The 16,695-nt window shown below is 45.1% G+C and overlaps 1 protein-coding gene across 3 annotated transcripts in view; it reads left to right on the top strand.

Annotated features, from left to right (window-relative positions):
- The first annotated feature begins 503 nt into the window (after positions 1-503).
- Positions 504-16,695, top strand: part of CDYL2 (chromodomain Y like 2) — a 177,781-nt gene continuing 161,589 nt past the window's right edge. For 2 of the 3 annotated variants that reach the window (XR_005017548.1, XM_036834677.1), the window contains exon 1: positions 504-747. The gene's annotated coding sequence lies outside the window, so the exon portion shown is untranslated. Of the gene's footprint in view, positions 748-1,036; positions 1,121-16,695 lie in introns of those variants that run through there. The other variant, XM_036834678.1, reaches the window with a different exon arrangement.

Here is a 16,695-nt window from a genome sequence, read left to right as displayed (position 1 = left end):
AGGGGAGGACCCCGGGCCGGCCGAGCCTGCCGGCGGCCCCTTCCCCGCCGCGCCCCGAAGCCCTCTACCTGCCTCCGGCCGCCCCTTCGCAGCCGGGGCCGGGTGCGCCCGGCGGGCACCTGGCCCGCCACCCCCGGGGGGCCCCGCCGGCCGCCTCCGGGGCTGGCCCGGGGCTGCGGGGCGGGCCCGGGCGCTCCCCGGCTCCGGGACTGGTCCCCCGGGGCGCGGCCGGGCAGCCGCCCCCGCCCCCCCCGCCCGGGGGGCCGGGCCGGGCTCCCGGGGGGCGGGGACTCGCCCAGTGGCAGCAGCGTCCGGGCCGGCGGCGGGCGCGGGGCGGCTTCCTGCAGGCGGCGCCGGGGCGAGCCGTTGCCCGCCGCAGCCACCGCCGCCGGGTCGCGGGGTCGTGGGGGCCGCGGCGCTCGGGCCGCGTCTGTGCCTCCCGGGCGCGCTGCGCGGCCGTCGCTGCTGCCCGCGCTCGTGCCGCCGCCGCCGCCGCCGCTGCCGGTTACGCCAGCCCCGCCGCCGCCCGCTCTGATTCTGCGCATAGGCAGCCCCCAAGCCTGTCATTCTGCAAAAACACAGTTTACTCAACACACCACACACACACTCACACACACACACGCGCGCACACACACACGCGCACACTGCCCCCCTCGCGCACACGCACGGAGGGCGCGAGCGAGCAGACGCGCACACCCGGCGAGCCAAGTTCCGCAGCCTGGCATGGCTTCTGGGGACCTTTACGAGGTACGGGGACGTGGGTGCGCGGGCCGGCCCCAGCCCGCGGGCGGCGGGCGGCGGGCGGACGGCGGGCGGCGGGGACCGGGCCGGGGCCGGGGCCAGGCGCGAGCCGGAGTTGCCGAGCCCGCGGCGGCGGCGGCGGCGGCGGCCGGAGGGCGGCGGGGGCCGGGCGCGCCTCCCGCCCGCCGCCCGCCCGCCCTCCCGCGGCGCCCGCGCCCGCTCCCTCTTTCTCTTTCTCTCGCACACACACTCTCTTACTCCATCTACTTTGCGGCCTTGGAGGGGAAGGAGGAAGCCGGGCGGAGCCGGGGCGGGGGAGGTAGCGGTCCCGGGGAGGTGTTTCTCGCCCGACGAGCCGCCTCGAGTGCAGAAAGTACAGGTAAAAGTCGGCGCCGGACGTGCCGGGAATGCGGGGGGCCGCGCGGCGGCCGCCGGGGGTGCGGGGCCGGGGGTGCGCGGCCCGGGCTGGGCCGGGGGCGCGGGAGGGAATGGGGGCGGGCCGACGGAGCGGAGCCCGGCCGGGCCGAGGCGGGGTCCTGGGGGGGCGGCCATGGAGGGGGCGGCCGGGTGGGGAGTTCGGGAGGCACCCGCCAAACCGCTCCCCGGGGCCACCAGGCCACCTCCCCCCTCCTCCCACCTGCTGCCCCCGCCACGGGCTCGGGGCTGGGGTGTGGGGGCGGTCCTTGCGGGTGTCGTGCTCACTGGGGGCGAGAGGGGGCGCTGTAGAGGGCCTTCGGTGGAAGGAAGAGCACATGGAAGGCGGAGGTGGGCGGTAGCACGTTGCTAGAGGACATGGGATGTGAGCCCAGCTCCCAACGCTCTACGTCACCCTCAGTGGATACCTGTCTCCAGGTCCACACAGGTTAGTGGCCAGCATCGGATACTTTGAAAGCGTCTCAAAAGTGCTCAAGGAAGACATTAGTCTGGCATCTTTGAAACAGTGGAGAAATAGCCATGGTCTCTGGGAGCTAGGTTTTACTAGCTCTGGACACAAGTTACTGCTTTTGGATTCCCGACAAGTGGACAAAACAAGAAGCAACCCCCTTTCCCTGGGGAGAATGCCCAAAAGAGCTGTTGGCCCCAAGAGAAAGTTCAGGCTAAGAGACCTTCCATCTTCAATCCGAAGGCCTGCTGATTCTCCAAGAAGCAAGACAGAGTTCAGCCTGGACCTGGACTCCCCTGCACATAAATCTATTAACACTAGCCCTGGTTCTCAAGGCTTTTGGTTAAATTGAGATGAGCACCCCAAGGGGTGGAATTAGCCTTCTGGGTAGGAGACCACAAGGGTGATTCACCCACAGTGAGCTTTTTCCTCTGGGCTTTCTGGACAGCTGAAGCTTTTTCAGATGGTGGGTTTGCTGGTGGGTGTGAGAGAGGAAGAGTGGAGGGACAGGCAAGGTAGCATCTCAGCTTCCTGTGCGACCAGGGTCTTTTGGATGATTCTGGACTTGGTGAGGCGCAGTCATGGACCACTAGTGGGCTCAGGTGTCATGAGAGGACACTCCAGTCCTATGGAGAGGTCCGTGTGGTGAGGAGTTGAGACCTCCTGCCAACAACCAGCACTAGCTTAGCAAGCTTGTGTTTGTGAGCCACCTTGGAAGCAGAACCTCCAGCCCCAGTCAAGCATTCAGATGACCACAGTACTGGTGACATATAGACTGAAACCCCATGGTATTTGCTGGGGCCCAGCCATCCAGCTAAGATGTTCCTGGGTTCCTTGAAAGAATGATGCAAGTTGACCTCTTCTCTACCCTACTGCCTTCCTCATCCCTGTGCTGACAGAGGAGATGAAGTTGGGTAGAGACCTGGTGGAGAACTTTGGCAGATTGTGCCCAATAGGTCATCCAAGCACTTTTGCCTATTTTAAGATGGTGGAGCAATTTCTGAAATCAAGAAAGTTGAAGCACAGTAAAATGGGATGTTTGATTGAGCTTCCCGAAGTATAACCAGCACTATTAGGACATTGGCCAAAAGTAGATATTGTTCAGGGGCAAAGTTCATCTCGCTGGGAGTATGGATTTTTCTACCCATTGATCTTGAGACATCTTAGAGCTGCTGACCTTGCCTGGTGAAAAGCTGCATCAAGAGGGAATTAAGAGGACACGTTAGGAGCTGTCAGTATTTCTCCATTTAAAGTTTGGAACTTATAAACCTTCTGGGGATAATTTCTTGTTTAATGATCATCTGAAATGCTCTCCTTAACATTGGTAATTACAGTTGCCAGTTGAGTCTGTTAAGAGGGGAGTTTTCACACCGGCCTTGGAAGTATCTTAGCACCTCACCGAGTTCTTATTGAAGTTCAGTAAACAAGACAATAATAATAATTACTTCTGTGATAGTAGGTAATTGTACTAGATGTAAAATAGTTTTCCTGTGGCTGATTATTTGCACAGTCATTACTAAAAGGGCTAAATTGCATTACGAGTATATAACCAATGTCAACATTTTTATAGCCTGTGTCTACATTACATAACACATACTGAGGAATTTAATTTGTTGACCAAATTTAGCTTTAAAAACAATTAAGAAGTGCTAACTGTACATTAGCATATATATTTGTGACTGTAAAACTGTTGTGTGTGTAAAAAATAGGATGTTGATTTAAGGACAAATCTTGGAATATCCAGTATATTGATTGACCTTTAAAGAAAACAAAAAGAGGAAAACTGATACCATTCTCAATTATGATATTACTTTAATTAAGTGTTATACTCAAGGGTATATAAAATGGCTTCTTGTAACCTCTGACCAAGAACCCACATTTTGAGTGGGCAAGAACTATTACATTTGTAATTGATTTATTTCACCTGTGTGTCTGCTGACACTATCCTTGACCTTTTATGGTGAAGATGTGATTTGGATTGTAGAGATTCTTCAACTTCTCTTTGGTGCTTCAGACAATGAAATTGTAAAGAGTAAACCTTCCCTGAATAGCGTCTTTTAAGGAATAGGTGGTAATTTTAAAGACACCAACAAATGAAAACTTTGTTTATGTAATGGCACTCTTCAGTCATAATGAAGAAATATGGAATCAAGCTCAGTTTCCAAAATTTTGGTTCTTGATAGATTATTTCTCTTATAGCAGAGTTCTCATCATCGTCCGGTATATTATAGCCATCACCTATAGGAAGGTGATCTTAAATATGGGTTGAGCATTTTAAAATCAGATAATCTAGATGCAAAATGAAATTCCTTATCCAGATGCCCTGGTCTACATTTTGCTAAACGTAAGAGTCATAAAATGGTAATCTGTGAGCCACGTCTAGGCTATCTGTGTGTTTTGCCTTACCTTGATGGTAGATAAGAGAACTGGATTTGAATGCCTTTAGATGGGGCATGTGATGCCTACTTTATAATTGTCCCAGTGCTCCCTCTTACCAGGTACCCTTTCTGCTTCACTCTTAAATTACTTATCTGGCTCCAGTAGGCATTAGAGTTTGTAGCCCCAGGATGCTCGTCAACATTCGCTAAGATGCTTGGATATCAGGAAGACATAATCAGTGGAATAAGGAGCCCAGTTGTCTTGTCCATCTCTGTGTCCTTGCACATGCAAATACTTGTTCACTGAATCACTGAACAGAAGACTGACTTAAGTACAGATAAAGTACCTTGGCTGACCTTGTTATGCTTGTGTTGAGCGCTACTCTCTCTTCTCTTTTCTTCCCTGGCTTGTGGTCTCTCCGTGGTGGTAATACCATGTGTAGGGGTGGCTCTCAGTTCTCTCTGAAAGGAAGTTTGACTGAGTCGCCTTCCACAGAGCTAGACAGTTACTCACTAAAAGATGCGTTCATTGAATGCATCTAAGCTTCAACCATGTGGCTTTCCATGTGGCTTTTGGGTGGTATTTTATACTCTCTCTCGTGTAATTAGCTGACATTATGGGAGAGGTCTCCACTTTGTTGGCAAAAATGTTCAAAGAGAATGCTGTATGTCTATAGAGAAGGTCAGTAGCGGCCAAGTTGAAATTTATCGAGATGGACTTAGCAGTGGCAGTTCCTGATGTTTGTCAACGTTCTGTTGATTTATATTTCCCAAAGTTCTATCTTAAAAGGATCAAATGTGCCATGTGGTTTTTTTTGGTGGGGGGGGATTGATATGCATGCATGTATCCATATCTAATACGTATGTGTTTATATCATACATATATAATATATACACATATATGTTTATATAATACGTGCATAATAATGTGTATATATATTAAAAAATACTGATTTCATTTCATTCCAAATAAAATAAATAACAATAATAATAGGATTTTAGTTTTGTTGAGAGAAATTTGCTCTAGTTAAAAATCGATGCTGCTGCAGTGATGAACACTGGTGTCTCCGCTATAGCGCTACATACGCACCCTGCGTCCTGCAAAATCACGCACTGAAAATAACAGGCTTATGGGAAAAACAGGATTGAGGCCGACTGCTGGAAACATTTGGAACTTCGTAACCAGGAACAAAAACAAAATCAAATCTAATAAAAATGCAGCTCAGTTAAATCTCCACCTGGCTGGTGTTTGCCCTCACCAGGTCAGTCCATCCTTTACAGCCTTCAAATTGGGCTTGTGCTTCTTTCTTCTCTCTGTAGATCACAGACGTCATTCTCTTCTAATAGAGACCATTTTCACTGAAATTAAATCTGGCCCAGAGCGTAGCCCTCTGCACTCATCTGTATAGAGAGGAATCTTTCTGTAGCTTCTTCATCTGTAATTTGCAGCATTGCTGGGCAAGTTAAGGTGGTGGAAAGGTCGTAGTGCTTGATGCCACGGTCAGCCCCTACTCATATTAAAGGAAGGCACTTGAGTGCGTTTCCAGCTTTGTTGTAAGGTCTTCAAACATCTTTGTCTTTCTCTTTCCTTGTGAGAGCTCTTTCCTATGATTGCTTAAAAGTATTAACAAACTATGAAAATCGCATAAGAATCAACGCAACTTGTTATACTGGCATATTCTCCTACTGACCACTCGTGCCTGAGGTGAAATGTGTAGTCACAGAACAAATGGTCAGTGATAAAACTTCTTGAATCTCTGTACCAGTATTTGCAGAGGCAAATATCATCAAAGAAAATATATCGGATGAGTTGAATTGATTTCTTGGCACATGGTAGGCACCTGAGGAATATTGAATTGGTGTATGATTCTCCCAGCTTTTGAAAGTTATTTTATATTATCCCATGTGGGTAGATAGCAGCTTGTTTTCAAGTAGTACAGACTTTTATGTGAAGTCATTCCTCATCACATAAGATCATTTCTTCAGGGGCTTAAACTGTCCTTGAAAGGAGTTTATACGGCTTCTTGCAGCCTGATCAATTGATAAGGGATGGTTCAGGCATGGTAACTAGCAAAGATCTTAAGTATTGGAGACACATTTAGTTTCCAAAGATGTGGGTCCTTCGGCATCTCTTGGATGGTGAAAAGAGGTGTACATGTGGCTGATGGTTCATAACACCATCGTTCATTTGCTCATTTCACATAAATAGAACACCAAATATATCCCAGGCACTATACTAGGGAAACATGAGATTGTGCTCCCTGGACCTATGGTCTAGTGCAAGACATAGTTAAGAAAATAGGCAGTTTGCAGTGCGGTGGGAAGAGTGTTAGTACAGGGCAAGATGGGGTTCTCTAGGACCATGGGAGGACCAGCCTTGGGGGAATGAGAGAAGGCTTTCCAGAGGAAGTGATGACTGTGGAGAACTTTGAACTAGGAAATGAGCATGATCAGGTTTGCAGGACTTATTGAGAATATTTATCTTTTCTGTTTTTGAAAGCAATTTATGTTTATTGTTGCATCTTGGAAAAATACAAGCATAAAGAAAAAAATTATAATACCTAAGATAACTATTATTATACATTTAGCGTACACTTGATGTTTATTAAATACTAATGTGATATCTGAATTAATTAAAATGATAGCTTTCTTGGTGTAGATACAAATATAAGAGTGAAATTACTTTCTATACGTATTTATGTAATTAAAATATCAAATTGGAACATAGGGTACATATTGTTTTATAACCCTTTTATATATATATATACATATATATATAAAATGAGCATTTCCTTCTATCTTAAAATATTACTCTATATCGTGATTTTTAATGACAGGCCAATTTTCACTTGAATAGATGCACTATTTTGTGTATAACTGATCCCCTGTTGTTGGACATCTAGATTTTTTTTTCCATTTATAAACCATTTAAATATTGCTGTTATTAACCTCCATGAGCATAATTACTTGTCTTCCTATCTTATTATTTTCCTGAGGATAAATTCTGAGAAGTGAAATTTCTAGGTTGAAGGATGCTAACATTTTTAACACTATTAATACATAATCTTAGATTGCCCCTCAGAAATGGACAGTGGATTAGTTTGGAGGAAGACTACAAATATGGTGACCAGTTAATATGCTCTTTCAGTAATTGAAACAACTGACATTGGTGACTTGAACCAAAGGAGTGGTAGTAGAGATGGAGAGAAATGGTTGGAATTGAAAGATTTAAGAAGAATCGACATAATTTGGTATACCAGTCAGGATTTTGTTTGGCTGCTTATAATAGAAAATGTACAGTAACAGTGGCTTAAACAAGGTTTATTTTCTTACACGAAATACACTTGGAGTTAGGCAGTCCAGGGTTAGTGTGATGCTCCATGAACTTCTCAGGGTATCAGGCTCCTTCTGTCTCTTTCATCTTCAGCTGTGGCTTCTACCCTTAAGGTCACTGCTTGATCTAAGGTGGCCATGGAACTCTAGCCATCTTTTGTGTAAGAGGTGATCTAAGGTGGCCATGGAGCTCTAGCCATCTTTTGTGTAAGAGATTGGAGGAAACAGGAGGGAGGGAGGGAGGGGCAAAAGTTGAGTCATCCTCTATAAACAGCTGCTGGAAGTTCCATGCAATCCTGCTTTCATCTCATTGGCCTGAATAATTATATGGTCACACCTAGCTGCAAAGGAGGCTGGAAAATGTGATTTTCAGCTGTACTCTCCTCTTCCCTGCTCAAGTAAGACTTGACTGACAGTATGTAGGGATTGAGGGAAAGGCAGGAGTTGTGGGATAACTTCGTGGTTTCTGTTTTGGTCCATTAGGTGGATGGTGGAATCAGTTATGGAGGTAGAGACCCGAGGAAGAAGCATTGAGTGGAGGAAGTGGGGACGGTGGAAGGGACAATGAGTTCAGAGTGTTTGTGGGACATCCAGGTATAGATGTTCATAGCAGTAGGTCATGTGAGCCTGAGACTCAAAAGCATTATCTGTCATGGAGATAGAGATTGGAAATCATTAGTGTATAGATTATAATGAAAGCCAAAGGACAGGGTATAAACACAAGGAGGGTCCAATGGAGTAGGACTGGAGAAAGTGGACATTTACAGGATGGAAGAAGAGAAAGAAGATCAGATTTACAAGGAATAGCAAGAGAGGTAGAAGGAAAAACAAGAGGCTTTGCTGTTATGGAAGGCAGTGGAAAATGCATTTCATGAAAGAAGGGTCAACAGGGTCTTTTGGGTGTAATAACCAATAAGTCATTGGTAACCTTAAGGGGCATCTATTCCATAGAGTGTGCTGGTGGGAGGACTTGATTGCAGTGTGACAGTGAACGGGGTGTGTGTGTGTGTGGGGGGGGAAATGTGGATGTAGAGACATCTTACATGGGTAACACTTTTAAGAGTCTTGAGTGTGACAGCCATAAAAAAGAATGAAATAATGCCATTTGCAGCAACGTGGATGGACCTAGAGGTTATCATACTAAGTGAAGTAAGTCAGACAGAGGAAGACATATCATATGATATTGCTTATATGTGGAGTCTAAAAAAGTTGTACTAATGAACTTATTTACAAAACAGAAACAGACTCAGTCATAGAAAACAAACTTATGGCTACCAAAAGGAAGAGGTGGGGGAGAAATAAGTAAGGAGGTTGGGATTAGCAGATACACACTACTATATATAAAATAGATAAGCAACAAGGTCCTACTGTATAACACAGGGAACTGTCTACAATATCTTATGATAAACTGTATGGAAAATAATCTGAAAAAGAATATATCACTGTGCTGCACACCAGAAACGAATACAACATTGTAAATCAACTAGTCTTCAATTAAAAAAAAAGAATCTTGAGTTTGATAGTGAGGAGAGAGTGAGTGTGGTATCGAGGGGTGAACTGGGAGAATGGATCAGCCATCTCCATTCTCCTAGTTCTACACATGCTCTGCTACTTTGGATGACTTGGATAACAAAAAATTGGGATATGCACTTTGGGCTGTTGGACTTACATTCTTAGAAGAAGTGATTTTCCATGAATTCTACAAACCTCTCTCCTGCTGAACTATGACAGTTGGGTCCAATGTCTTCAGTAATTTTAGCTGGAGAAAAAAAGTAGGGCATGTTTAATATTGTCACCCAGAACCTTTCAAAATAAAATTTAATCAAGGAAAAGGTCTTGATATATTGAGTACCGGGAGATAAAGTTCTTCATTAATGGGTTTGTTGCACTAGCAATTCTCTGAGAGGAGAGATCACTGGGGTGCTATTGATAAATGAATGTGATGGTGTTTTATGTGTCAGTTATTCAGTCAAACACTAAAATAGGTGTTGCTCTGAGGTTATTTTGTAGATGTGATTAAGGTCCATAATCAGTTGACTTTAAGGGAGCTTATTCTAGATAATCTGGGTGGACCTGATTCCGTCAGTTGAAAAGCCTTACGAAAAGAACGGAGGCTTACCTGAAGAAGAAGAAATTCCATCTGTGGACAGCAGCTTCAGCCTGGAAGAGTTCCAGGTTTCCCTTCCTAATGACCTGCCTTATGGGCTTCAGACTTCCCTAGCCAGTTCCACAACCACATAAGCCAGTTCCTTGTTAGATCTCTTCATGTATACTTCCTAGTGGTTCAGCTTCTCTGAGTGAACCCTGACTGATACGGTCCGTGTACTCGTCCACGTGCCACCGGTTGGTAACACTGTGCAGCTAGATCTTTCAGTCTTTTTGAACCTTGATGGCTTCTGCCGTGAAATGAGAGCTCTTCTATCTTTGAAATTCCTCCTTCTGATTGAGTCTTGTTACTCCTTCACATAAACACCGTACTTCTTGGCACCTGTCATCATCTTGTTTTTATGTAGGTGTGAAGACGGGCAAGCTCAGAGCTCCAAGAATCCTGCCATGTCTTTGTGTTTTGGAGTCGTTCCCTGGAAGCCATGCTCGGGATGGCAGGCAGAGGTGGTGTTGGACCCCTGGGGAGGCCTCCTGTGGGTCTGAAATTCGCCCCAGCCTTGAGTTAGCCTCTGCTCTGATAGTTGAGTGAGTGATGGGGGTTGTGGAATAGCTCCTCTGGGTCCTGATCCATGCCTCTTGTCCCTCCTCCCAGCTAATTGTCTCCCTCTGACATTGCCCAGTTAGCCTGCGCCCCTGGGTGGAAGCAGATGCCTCCAAAGGTCCTATCACTCTGGTGAAATGCCCATCTGTTGACCAGGCCTATATAAAGCTGTGATCGGGTTCCTGGGAAGCCTGGGAGAGCCTTAAGTTTGTCATTTTATGTCCTGCTTTCTCTTAACCATGTGTTTTATAATAGAAAACCTAATGCAATTTATAATCATAGATATTTTTATCAATAAAATGTTAAATAGTAAAAAAAAAAATTATTCTTCGTTCACTCCAGTCATCCCGTCTCTCCCGGAATCCCCCCAGCGTTGATCCATCACCACATTGCTTTCTAAGTGACTTACAGAAGCATCATTGTGGAGACTGGAGGGACATGTATGCGGGACTGGGGCCCTGGGCCACACTCTGCCACACCAGGAGTTCCCCCCGCCGAGGGGCCACCACCCTACTCTCAGATTCGTGATCAGGGAATTTTCCTCTTTGATTTTCATTTCCTTGTCTTTGAGTCTAGTGTTTAAAAATTGTATCTCAAGGGCTCTTGCTCATAAACCATGGATCTTATATAAATGCTGGATTTGAATTTTATTTAAAAATAGTTATTTTTGTTCAGTAATCCACCAATCAGATATTTATTGTTTGGTAACTGCGTGCCTAGAACTATGCTAGATGGTGGGGCTGCAGCCACAAACGTCTTTTAAACTGCTGTTCAGAATGTGATCGTGAAAAAAAACCTAACGCCCACATATGCTTATATACCACATTTTTAACACAAGGCAGTGTTTTTAGTATGTTAAAAGGGGCAGCCAGCTCAACTCTTTTTTGCGAGCAGACCTCAGAATACAGCTTTTCTTGCCATCTCTGGACATATAACTTGAACTTCCAGTAAATGCACTGTATTAGCAACATTGTAGGTCTGCAACGTTCTTAAAAATTGTTAGGCCTGTTCATATCTCCTCACGTGAAAGTGTACAAGCAAACACGCTTCGTAGCACAATGCACCTCACTCCATTAAATACCTCTCAAGGTTCAGGTGGTGCGGTGGTGAATATTCTAGACCTGGTGTAATAATCAGTGTGTGGCAATAACTGAATGTCTAAAGCTTTGTCTCTTTAAATTGTATACAAGGTGGTGGTGGGGGGGGGGTTTATTGAGAGTTCTGGGTCCTTCTGCCCTGACTTTTAAATTTGAGAGGAAGAATGTGAGCAGTTGTATGTTAAAGGTTCAACCATGAAACAAACATCTGACTTCAGGATCAGTTAGAGTGAAGGACACCCTGAGATTGCAAGGCGAGATGATGAAACCGAACCAAATCTGATACCACTTGCAGCTGGTTTTTGTAGCAAATCAGAGATTGTTTTCTTATGGACAAGCAAACCACATGCGGAAATAAATTGCCGAGGCTGTCATAGGAAGACAGTAACATCCTCAGACCTCATTTAAAAACTTTGCTCTTAATCAGAATAGGCTTTATCGCTCTCACGAGTTAACTCAGCGATAAGAAAGTGTCATGTTATACTTACAGAAGAGATCTCCACTAAGAAGTTATCACATGTATCTGATTTTATGTGTTAGGTTTCCTGGAACCATTTTGATGGGGGAAAAGGGTTCCACTCCCGAACTCCAGAATTTTCTGCTGGATTCTAAGCTCTGTGAGGGCAGGGGCCATGTCTGTATTTTCCATGATTGTATTCTCGACTCTTGGCACTTTTTTGGGCACATAGTAATCTTTCAATAAATATTTGTTGAATGAGTCATTGAAAATATTCAAAACCTATGCTTCTCGGCCACCTCGGCTTTCTCTTGAGTGAACATCCTTTATTATTTCCTCTCTCCCTTTTCTAAGATTACTTCAGATTGTCCTTGAAATTCAAGTTTCCATTTTGCCTTCCACCAGATCTTATATAGGTTTATTAGGTAACAAAAGTCCCTCAAGGTGAATTCAGGCATTCAAGTCATTGTCCTTCATTGTGGGTGACAACTGGATTGAGAGTGGCCATTCTCTGTTAAGTGCTGCATGTGACAGAGCCCCTCTCACGCTGACACACACAAAGACCGCCCTCCAGTATGCAACCACCTCTGCCATGGGCAGCTCTGCCTCTCTACTCAAGCCTCAGTGTTGTGGCCCAGTTTGATACGCACCATCCGTTTTAGGTTGGTCTGCCTAGAACTGGACTCTGAACTGGAGAATTGTATCCAGAGGGTTTACTGAAGGATGCTCTTGGGAGACACACCTGTAAGGAAGGGAGGAATGCAGGATGGGACAGATGGTGAAGCAGACCAGCAGTGAGGTTACAACTGAGGTCTCAGCGGATCCTCAGGAAGGCTTGGGAGCTGGGATGGCTCTTCAGAAACGTACCGTATTGAGGCCAGGGAACTGGACTTTCGTATCCCTAAGTCAGCCAGCTGTTGCTGGTAGGCTGCCCCTTGGCGGCGGTGGGGGGAATGTATTCTTGGGCAGGGCAGCTGCCTGTGGTGGAGGGCAGTTCCCTTCGAGGGGCACATCCGTGAGTCTTTAGCAGCACGGATATTCGTAGAATTGAGGGGATGGGCACATCGACCCTGGAAAGGGGACCTGGGTGGAGTATCACATTATCCAGTACCATCAGTTCTTGCTGTTCACTGATCGGTGAATCTGTCTGCCCTGGATCCACCAGAATACATGTCTGTCACCTAGGTTGTATTTTAGGTTATTGGTTCCTCCCAAAGACATCATTTGTCATTTGACAGCTTCTTGGGGCAGCCCAGGTCTTGAGTACTGACACACTGGCCATGTGTTGGGATCGTGCTTGTGATTCCTTATCTCTCCATACAGCGTGCAGCGTAGGACCACGTGCGGGGAGATATTTCACAGGCCGTCATTTCTTTTGGGTCTCCACCCCTTATTCTTGAGACATTTTCCTTGACAGGCTCTCCCACTCCTCAGTTGCCTTTATGTCCTCATCTTGTGCTGCCTGTTCCTTAAACTTGGAGCTCTTTAATAGTGTTGACCCAGGGTTCTTCTGTTCTCTCATTGTGCTACAGTGACTATATGGGTGATGCCCAAGTCCCTGACACTTTGCTTGTTTTTTTGTTTTTGTTTTTTTCCCTGAGCTCCAGAGATGATATCCATCTAACCCTCTTGGGCTCTTTAAACTCAATATATCCAAAATTGAACTTATGTTCAACCTATGTAAGACGTGCTTTTCCTTTTGTTGTTCCTAGCCTCAATAGTACCTCCATCCACCTGTTCCATAGCTAGAAATATGGCCTCCTTTGTTTTGCCCAGTCATCATGTATGTTCTGTTGAAGCCGCATCCTGAATATTTCTTGAGCCCGTCCTTTTCTCTTCATATTCACTCTCACCACTTTAATTCAGGAGACAACTCCCATTGTTTCAGTCACTCTGCTACCTCTCAGCTGATATCTATGCATCTAGTTCAACTTTTCTCCATACTGCGCTCACAAAGGTCTTTCTTTCTTTTTATTTTAAAGGGTTTTTTTTTTTGATAGATTTATTTATTTTATTTATTTATTTTTTGGCTGTGTTGGGTCTTCATTGCTGCGTGTGGGCTTTCTCTAGTTGCAGCGAGCAGGGGCTACTCTTCGTTGGGGTGCATGGGCTCTAGGTGCACAGGCTTCAGCAGTTGTGGCATGAGGGCTCAGTAGTTGTGGCTCGCAGGCTCTAGATGCAGGCTCAGTAGTTGTGGCGCACGGGCTTAGTTGCTCTGCAGCATGTGGGATCTTCCCGGACCAGGGCTCGAACCCATGTCCCCTGCATTGGCAGGCGAATTCTTAACCACTGCGCCACCAGGGAAACCCAAAGGTCTTTCTAAAATCCCCATTTTACAATGTCTCTCCGGATGAAGTATCTTTAAGTGATGTATAGGCTCTTTGTGATTTGGCCCCTTCTTGTCTTCTGCTAGTTCTCCAGTTACAGCATATATTCCATCCAGAGAGCTCTGCTCTCAGTTCTTGGGTGTTCCAGGTACTGTCCTTTAATCACACCCTCCCAAGTGACTGGGCGCTCTTCATTACCAACCCTGCCACAATTTTGCTTCCTTAATTCTTGCTCAACCTTTAGGTCTCAGCTGAGATGTTGCTCTTGGCAAAACTTGCCCGACTCATCAAGGGTTTTCTTTGGGCTCCTGTAGAACCCTGTTTATCTCTCATCACAGCACTGACGTTAATAGGTGGTAATTTGTTAACTTATTTTCTGAGTCTCCCACTGCGTTGTAAGTTTTGAGAGGGCAGGGATTCCCTCTGACTTGTTCCATCGTTAGCACCTAGCACAGTGCAAGACTCAGAAAACAATCTAATGAAAGAATTAATCTGTCCCGGTCTTTCATTTACATGAAAGTTGAAATTGTCTCAGATATTTCTACAGTCTGTTTTGTAGGAAGCTTGAAGTCATTTTCAATCTTTCAGTTTTCCTAAGGGTGTCTAAGTCTTGAGTCTATTTTCTATGTCTTTATTGTTCAATTAATAATAATTTTGGTTTCTCATAAGCAAAACTCACTGACAGCATTCGGCTTTATGTTATCAGTAAAGCTAATACAGTCTTGTAGTCAAAGGATTATTGAATCTTGGAGTTGGATGAGATTTTTGAATTCCTCTGCTCAGTCTTTCACTAACATCTCCAACAAGTGATCAGAATTGAGGGACTCTTTTACTCTTTTGAAGGAGACAAGTGCTTGAGATGCTAAAAGTGGCTGTTTGTCTTCACTAAAATCTGAGTGTGTCATCCATGAGACAGAGATGATATCGTCCTAGACTCTTCTGGAGAGTCGCCTTGGAAATCTTGATGTCATTATCGCTTTCTTACGCAAGACTTAGTAAAGGAGGCCAGTGAGGCTCAGCACAGCCTTGAGTCTTGTTTAATTCTCTTGTTGATGGAGAATGGGGTTAGGACCTGCCTCACCGACTGACATCACAGGCCTTGACATTATGGGGAGCACTTGATATCTAAACTTTTCCTGGAAATCCAGACTCATTTATGAACTGTTGCAAGTCAGATCAACTCATGGAATCCCAAACTCCTTTGGCATTAAAAAGTGAATGGGTAGCATTTTAGTGTCCTGATATTTACATTGCTGTGTTTACTTGTCTGCATTGCCACCTAAAACCACGTTCACTTTGAAGAATATGGTACACATGGTGGTTTGTGGAACAGACTTTGGTAAGGGTCTTGCAGTTAATAGAAAGGGGAAAGGAACCACACAATGGCTGCCTTTGGGATGTAAAAACATAATGGATCTTCTTCAAATTATTGACCTAATTTTCTCTCCAAAATTGATGTATATTTTAGTACCATGTAGGATTGTCACAGATTGTTTTCTTGTCTTGGTTATCAGTGATTCCAAAGTCTTTGAAATCTTGAGGCACTTCTATGTTTTATTATCCCCCCGCTCTCCAACTCTTGTGTGGCTATGTCTATGGTATTGACTTTTTGGGAAGCTGGTGCAAATCCCATTTGCTTTTGACTTAATGAATTGGTATATCTTTTGAAGAAATCTGATCTCTGATACTGGTTGATGTATAAAGAGGTTTTTGAAGTGTAACTTCCTATGATTCTTGTATAAAATAGTCTTATTAATAATAGTAAAAACAGTAAAAATAATGTTTAATGAGTATATCCTGTGTGCCAGACACTGTGTAAATCGTCATGTGCATTACCTCATTTAGTTCTTCCTATGGGATTCGTACTGGTAGTATCCCCATTTTACGATTCAGAAACTGAGGCTCACAGCCACCAGATGGTAAAACCAAGATTTACACGAGGTCATCTGAGGTACTCATCTCTTGATAAATTATAAGATGTCCGTAGTTTTCCTTTTAACTTCCCTCCTTTTGTTACTAGGTGGTGTTTCTGCTCTAGCACTCTTTTGCACCTGTGCTTTACACAGAATCCCAGGTGGTATAGGTCAGTGGGTATTACACCAAAAACAAGAAAAGGAACAGGAAAATCTTTCTGCTTCCTCATACTTATAGCATGAAACATAATTATGTATGTTGTATTGTTCAGGACAGGGATGACACAGGCCAGCCTGTGCGTTGGCCTGTGAAGGAGTTCCTGTGAAGTGAGTTAATTGGGACGGGAAATCTTCCATTGGAGTCTGTCTGAGTAGATGTTTTTCAACACTGCTTTAAGTCATGCTGCTTCAGAAATAGTGATGGCTCTGCCACCTAGTAATTATGATGGAGGAGCCAATTTCAGTGGCCTTGGTGCTGGTCGGCCTTACTCAGGCTTTTGCCTTGAGGAGAAGACTGGTTTTGAGGGCAGTTGGTAACATTTCTTGGTCAGTGTCGTTTCATTCTTTCAGCATATTTATGAGTCTCTGTGCATTTTTCCACATGCTTTTTGTTTTGTTTTGTTTTGGTTTTGTTTTGGTTGGCATGGTGTTTGCATCCCGTCATGATTGGAATTGGCAGGATGGTGTGTTTGAAACTCTTTCTTTACTGCCATATACTGTGGTGCCTGTTGGACAATGGTGCCTTGGTTGTATGGATTTGTCCTTGGATTTTGTCCTTGAAACTCTTTCTTTACTGCCATATACTGTGGTGCCTGTTGGACAATGGTGCCTTGGTTGTATGGATTTGTCCTCAAAACAG

Source organism: Balaenoptera musculus, chromosome 19 (assembly GCF_009873245.2).
Source record: "Balaenoptera musculus isolate JJ_BM4_2016_0621 chromosome 19, mBalMus1.pri.v3, whole genome shotgun sequence".
In the NCBI taxonomy this organism is placed as follows: domain Eukaryota; kingdom Metazoa; phylum Chordata; class Mammalia; order Artiodactyla; family Balaenopteridae; genus Balaenoptera; species Balaenoptera musculus.
The sequence above is the reverse complement of the archived record's forward strand: the minus strand, read 5'-3'. Positions and strand labels throughout refer to the sequence as shown.